At 34.9% G+C, this 7,243-nt stretch overlaps 1 long non-coding RNA gene across 1 annotated transcript; it reads left to right on the forward strand.

The window, feature by feature from the left end:
- Positions 1-4,467: 4,467 nt before the first annotated feature.
- Positions 4,468-6,291, forward strand: LOC133275296 (uncharacterized). The gene is made up of 2 exons (XR_009745458.1): positions 4,468-4,541; positions 5,930-6,291. It is a non-coding gene; the product is annotated as an uncharacterized LOC133275296 (long non-coding RNA).
- The last annotated feature ends 952 nt before the right edge of the window (positions 6,292-7,243 follow it).

Below are 7,243 nucleotides of genomic sequence, written 5' to 3' on the forward strand. Positions count from 1 at the left end.
GACTCAGACATCGCATAGCTATCTAAAAAGGAAATTAATTGAAAGGAATAAAAACAACACAGCATTCACTCAAGTGTTCCTGTGTGTAACATTCATGCACAGTTTAAATTCTTTCTCTTAATTTTCTCTTGAATTTGGTCCTAAAAGGCAACTAAAACTGCCTTCATCGCAAAGCAGAAACTAGTCCAGATGTCAGCTTTCTCCTATATCCACTGCCTGAGCTTACAGCTAGTTTTTTTTTCCTGTTATAATCTACGTTTTCAAATGCTACTGCTAAATGCTTTTTAATTACCTTGTTGCTTCTTTATTTTAAGGAAAGTAATTCACTGCAGACAGCAGTGTGATGTAGCTGTATCTACAGTAACTGAGGATGTCAGAGGCAGTTCCTACAGGCTCGATGTGACTAAGCTGTCTTGCTTGTCTCTCTGAGAGCTCGCTGGTCTGTGTTGGCATATGCTGTCTCAGGGAGAAGAAAAAATATTTGGATCACATTAAAAAGCCTCGAAAGTAAGCTTATTGAAAGGAATTGGTCATGGCGCTATTGAAATACCAAAGCCTAAGATAAAAGAAGAATTTATTCCAGTTAGCCTTTCTCTCTTTGTAGACATGTAAGGCAGAAAAATCTATGACTTACCTAAATGGAGAGATTGGTCTAAGTTTCAGGCATATCAAGATCCTACAAATACTGCTTAATGGAAAATTCAACTCCTTCTCATCCTCCGTATTTCAAATTATTCATTACATTTGCCCTGTATTTCAGTAATGTTTCCCCCTTATTTAATGGGCTAGATTCAAAATGAAAATTCAAATTATTACTTCATATTTCAGTGTATGCCAGGAAAAGATTTCCTGTGTGAAACAATCTTAATTTCTCCTGTTCTGCACTTACCCCAGCAGATGCAGCAGTAAGCTATGCATCCTACCACCTTGACTAATGATATGAGCATGTCATGTACTTATTTATTTATTTATTTATTTATTTGAGCACATTACATTTCCTTTTGGCTAAGAATAATTTTAATGGTTTTTCCAGGCTGCTTCTTTGAAGAGACCATAACTGACATAGTTCTGTTAATAAGAAAGAGTAACTGTACGAAACTCACCAACATGTCCTCACTGCCTAGTTACCAATGAATGATAATCAAAACAGGTTTGTCTTAGGGCAAATCACATGACTTTGAAGGACCATTTGTAGCAGTGCTGCTTGAAGAAAAATTAAGAGCTTTTTCTATATAGCTATATAGCTTTCTATACCTCAATTTTGTTTTAATTTTGGACTTGCTGGACTTCAATAATTTACTTATTGAACTTTAGGGAAACTTCCTTTATCTTAAGATGTGAAAGGAAGCTGAAAATGTCTCTTTAACCAAAAGTTAAAGGAGTAAGTTTTGCTGTGGATACTCCTATGAAATGTCCTTTTTCTCTTCATCCTGCTTCATTGATCTGGTCAGGGAAATACTACTCTCAACTGGGCAAAACAGGTTCTGATAATTTCTCCATTATGACAAGGGAACTCCCAAGTCACCTACTACCTACCTACTACCTACTCGGTACTCTTCAACAGTTTCTTTCAAGAATATATTTAAAATATTTCCTTTTTGATGGACATAAGAATTCCTGGTGGAATGGAATTGTTTTGATTCAGCTGCACCATAAAGCTTCAGAAATTTTGGAAATTCAAAGGAATTTCAAACAATTTCTTAGATAAACATGTTGATGTTATGTTTATCCAAGCAGAGTGTTTTCTTGTTTTGCTCTCAGGGCTCCACATACCTCATATAGGTTTAGTTCTGGAGCACAATTTCATATTACTGCTAAGATACAGGCTTGCTGCCATCTTCTTTCCAATACTAGAGATTTCTTCTGATGTCCATGCACAAGGATTTTTGACCCTTTAGGTGACTTCTAATGCAGGGACAAATGCTAAGCCAACAAATACCTACAGTGGTTATTGTACTAAATACTATCAGATGTCTCAACTATTTTGAGAGCTCTTATATCTCCTTTTAAAGGTGACATTGTTCTCTGACATATTTATTTCATCTTCAGGATTCCCTTTCACTGATTGGTTTATAATATATCTTGCTACAAAGTGAAGCACCTAGAGGCATGATTTTGAATTTACTTTATTCACATAGAAAATTATAGTGCTGTATTACCTGAGGATATACAATATTTTACTTCTTAGGTATGATAGTACTAATAACAAATAAAAAACAAAAAAACACAAACAAAACCTAACAACAACCCAGAATACGAGAGAAGAGGGACTGGAAGTTTTACATGAATGGTGTGGTATGAAGTATCCTGGGCTGCCTTTTCCCGATATCTTGATGCATTAAGAAGAAACTCTTATCCTGAGTTAACTGACTTATTTTTAAGACTTTTATTCTAAGGTGTGAATTTATTGCAAAGAAATATTGTGAAGGAGAGAACTATTTCTAGCTTTTCCTGGAAGTCATACTTCAGGATGTATCCAAAAGCTTTCATCCTCTAGCTAGAATGGTATGGAAAACTCATTAGAAAACAAAGCCAAATATGATGTCTGCGCTGAAGAGATCAAGTGTCAGGTTTTCAAAATCAATACCTGAGTTTCATCACAATATGTTTCAGCCATTTCAGTGGAGGAACCTGTTTACATCTATAGGTTCAAATCTTGTAGAAAAGTTGTTTTCACTCTTTCCTTCTCATCAGTTAAAACATAATGACATATGCTAATACCTGGAGTAAACTGATTCTTGCATGAAATGAGTTTCTATTATTGCATCTCACTGAAATGTAATATAAAAATATTTTCATTCATATTTACCATTTTGCAAACAACCTGAAATTCATATCTGTCCAAATGTATTTGGAGAAATTTTTGATAATGTCACACACCACCTAGATGCAATTAAACTCCTATACTGAATGCCTGTCCTGTGAAAAAAGCTAGCAGTAATGAAATATTTGTAATTAAGTTGCCAGGTCTTACATATATTTTATATGAGATATATTTTGTTGAGGATGTTATGATCCTTCTTGAATGATAGGTGAAGAATTAAAACATGATGACATCATATTTCACTTGCTGAATTTTAGTAGCTGTTGAAACATCTAACATTTAAATCTTAAGAAAGTACCCCTGTTTGAGGGAGTTTATCAAAACAAATTTAATTTAGACACATGCTTAATCTCTGTGTTTGAAGAAAAATGTTTTTAAACATATTTTCTTGAATGGATTAAATTCTAATGTATCACTTTGTATCTGTAAGGTTTTATATTCACAGAAACATACTGAAATAGCGCTCAATTTTGATTCATTTTTTTTTAGCTGTTCTCTAGCTACATATGCTCCTTGGGCCTGGCAGTGCTATTAGATGAGATAAACCCCATATAAACATAGATATTCTGCTGCTGAAGGCAGAATGTTTTTTAAAATAGACAGAATGCCTCTACCCTATGCTTCAGAGACATTTCAGTAATTTTGCTGGGGAGGACGCTAACTTCAGATTGACTTGTTATCTCTAGCTATGCCAACTACACAGATCCACTGATCCTCTGATTGCAGGAGGGTTATCAGAATGGCTTAGCCCTGCAGGAACCTGAGGTCCAGGTCCAGACTATTTCTGTGCTCAACCTGATAAGCCGTGCTACTGGAGTACTCAGGTGCAGAGCAAGGAGCCCAACTGAGGTTTCAGAGCAGCCACATTGAGTCTAGCAAGGAAATTGCTGAGCCAGAGTTAACAAGCTCAGCTGACTCTGAACTAACTCATTATGGAGGACTGCAAAGTTTCTGCAGTGACCTCCATACCTTTATCTTTTGGGGTCATGAGTGTTTCAGCTCACTGAATAATGAAGAGCTGAATACATGCATGAGGACTTGATTCTCTGTTGTATTTTAATACTCTAGGTCAGATTTTAGATTTCTTTTTTCTTTACAGAAATCCTAATGCCTGAAATTTCCTTTTTCAGGCATTAGTTATTTCTTTCTCTCCCTTTTTCCACCTAAAAATCAATTTCTTTTTTCCTTTTTGTTTGTTTGTTTTGTTTTATTATAGTCCAGCAAGGAGACCAGTGTAACAGACATGAAACCCCTCTCTTTTGCATTTAAAAGTGGTAGTCTAAATTAAGAATGTGGATATTAGTTGCTTGCTTTGTTTTATATCTCTGAGTTTTATTTGTGTTAAATGAATTTCCTGTCACTGATCCCAAGCTGGTATTTTCGGGATAGCATGAAATTGGTTTCCGAGTTCAAGCCTTCACTACATTATGATGCCATAATGTTATACAATCTCCTTTGCTAATGGCCTAATCTGATTTAGAACAAAACATTTTTAGCAAATACTCAGATTCATTAACCACTTCCAAGCTAAATCAGCATACATGCACTGTATGCACCTAGGTGCTAGGACAGGTCTTGATCACCAGCTGATACAGAATAGCAGAGCAAAGAAACTGCAAGTAAAGGGAAATAGACATTTTATTGAAGGAAAGAAAATAACAGAGGAGAGTAATGGCTTCTGTCTCTTCAGATTATTGGTAGCATGGGTTTGCTCCAGGTAGGTTTTTGCAGCTCTCACAACACATCTGCCTTACTCCAGCAGCTATAAACGTCAGTTTACCCCAGCATCACCTCACAGCAGACTCTTTCTCTCAGACTCTGTAACATTTCCCTTTAGTTTTTTTGGTCCTTATAAAATCTCCTACAGGGCTTTGGTTTCAGAATCTAGATGCTTTAGAGAAGAGTTAGTACAGATTTGTACCAATTTAATTTTTTACTTTTGTATGGCAACCTATGAAAAGCTTGTTTTAATTCTTTCCCTGTCCCTCAGGGAAACGGGAAACTAAATAAACCTATATAAGAACAATAAGTACTCTAGCTCCCTGCCCTATTTGTTATTCTTCTTCCATACTAGTTTTGGAGCAGATTTAAAAATGCATTTGTTAGTGATATGCCAGAATTTGAGAAGGTTTGTTTTTGTCATTATAGATCAGATGATTTCTCTTACCTTCTTCAATATGTTTAATTTTTTTTTTCTATTGGATTGATATTGGTATATACATGTGTAGAAATGTTTTTAAAGCTGCCTTATCTGTTATGTAAACAGACAATCGAAAATTCTATTACTGTAAAACATTACTACCATGAGCCTCAGAAAGAATAGGTATCCATACAGATTTTCAAAAGCTAACATAAAATCACCACACCATAAGTACTAATGGTTTTAAGGCTAAGGTTTTGCATCAGAGCTGTAACTTCTTTGTCCTTTGACCTGTATGTATGGGCATTTACTTTTGTACTTCATAGTCTTCCTATAACTGGTAAATGCTGGCCACATGCCTGGGCATCCATATCAATTTGTAGATCAAAGAAAAGCCCAAACTAACTATAAATAAAATCATGAGAAAGTCTTAGAAATTGTGAGCCCAAGTTTAAGATGTTCAATTCAGGAATCATGGCCGAAATGCTAATGTATGCTGACTGAATTTAGAAAAAAAATAAAAACACAAAGCCAAAAAACAATAAACAAACTTTTCCTTTTCTGTTGAAGGGAATGTCACAAGGGAATAAGAAACTTTTAACTGAGTTTTGAAATACTGCCTTTGATTCTTTTAATGCTGTAGCAAATAGGTCACTGTTTGATTAAGACTCTTTAACAACTTCCTGTCCAGGGACTAGAAATTAGTATGTGAAATAAGATTAAACAATCCAAACAGGTATTTTATATCCATGATTCTTTAGACAAGGGGAGGAAAAAAAAAAAAAAAAATGAATGCAAAGAATTAAAAGAAATTGCATAGACCAAGATAGATCGTTTAAAAAATGTTAGGTCTAATATGGTATGAATTGTTTTATCACAATAGATGTTTTGATATACTTACAAAGATGGCAATATAATTTTTCACTAACATAGCTCTCTTTGTTCATGTTCCTATTCATTCACAGCTTTCACACACTGCATGCCAGAGGCATTTGCAGCCTTAACCTCTGCCAACATCCCTTGCTCTGACATAGCACCTGGGGAAGAAAGGGATGCAGGTGAACCAGGGCTAGATGAGAGAGACATCAATATCTGCTAGGAGGACTCCTTTGAAACACAGGCTTTGCTTGAAAGCTGCTTTTTCCTGAGGGAGAATAGGATGCAGGATCTCTCTACATAATTGGCTTCTCCCTTCAATGCGGCAGTGGGTACAGATAAATTTGAAAATTACTTTTCTTCTTCGGTGCTTAGAGGGTTATTATTTGCTCCTTTGTCCTTTTATTTAGTTATTAAAATAAATAAATAAATAAAAGTTGTTCCAGCCTAAAAGCCACATTTTTCTGTGAATTATTTAATTACAGTAGAATTTCCAAAGGTGTTCAACAAGCACTTTATCTCTGCTCCCATTGAAGTAATTGATGAAAATACTGTAGACATTTATGCGAATAATGATAAGCCATTTTTTAGAAACTTTGAAACATGCAGTTCTGTTATAATCCCAAGAAACTACAACCTCCTTTGAATAAGGGGTATAAGGAATACAGGTATTAAACCTGATAGTCTGTTCTCTCCGTCCATTTGCATTTTTGTAGCCCAAGACCAGAAAAAAGTACAGGTATTTCTTCTCCATATAGCATTGCAAAATGAAGTTTAAGTGTGAAAATTATAATTTTTCTCATTAGTCTAATATGTAGTTGGCTTTCCTGCAAAAGAATTAAAAAATAATGACAGAGATCAATTGGGATGACAAAGCTAGAATTAGGTCCAGTGAAAGAATGTAAAGAACAAGAATGGGATTCAGGCTTGGTTATAATCGTATGGATAATGTGTCATTAGAAGAAAATAATTTTAGCTACATCAATAAAAGACAAATTTGGAAACTAAAGTCTATTAAGTAATTCTTCTTTGTGAGCATGAATATTATCCTACATTGTCATAATATAGTACGAGGTGCAGGTGTGAAAAGGACCTATTAAATCACACAATTCATTCCAGTGCTAATCCAGTATTCTTACCCTGAAAAAAACAAACTTCAGTTATGGTATTTGAAAAGTTTTACAAGGAGTTTTGGAAACTGGATCAGTGTTGATATTTTAGAACTGGATTAAAAGCCATACTTTGTCAAAATACAGTTTAAGGGAAAAAGCCCTCTGCTTAACGAGAAGCTTTCTTGCAATATTTTTCCTGCCAGTAGCTTTTTCTGTTCACACACAAAAAAAAAAAAACACACCAAAAACCAAACAATAAACTCACAAAACCCCCCAAAACTACCCCCAACA

The sequence above is a fragment of the Pezoporus flaviventris genome, unplaced genomic scaffold (assembly GCF_033815535.1).
Source record: "Pezoporus flaviventris isolate CSIRO_AGI_PZ_B2104156 unplaced genomic scaffold, CSIRO_AGI_Pfla_v1 ptg000002l, whole genome shotgun sequence".
Lineage (NCBI taxonomy): Eukaryota > Metazoa > Chordata > Aves > Psittaciformes > Psittacidae > Pezoporus > Pezoporus flaviventris.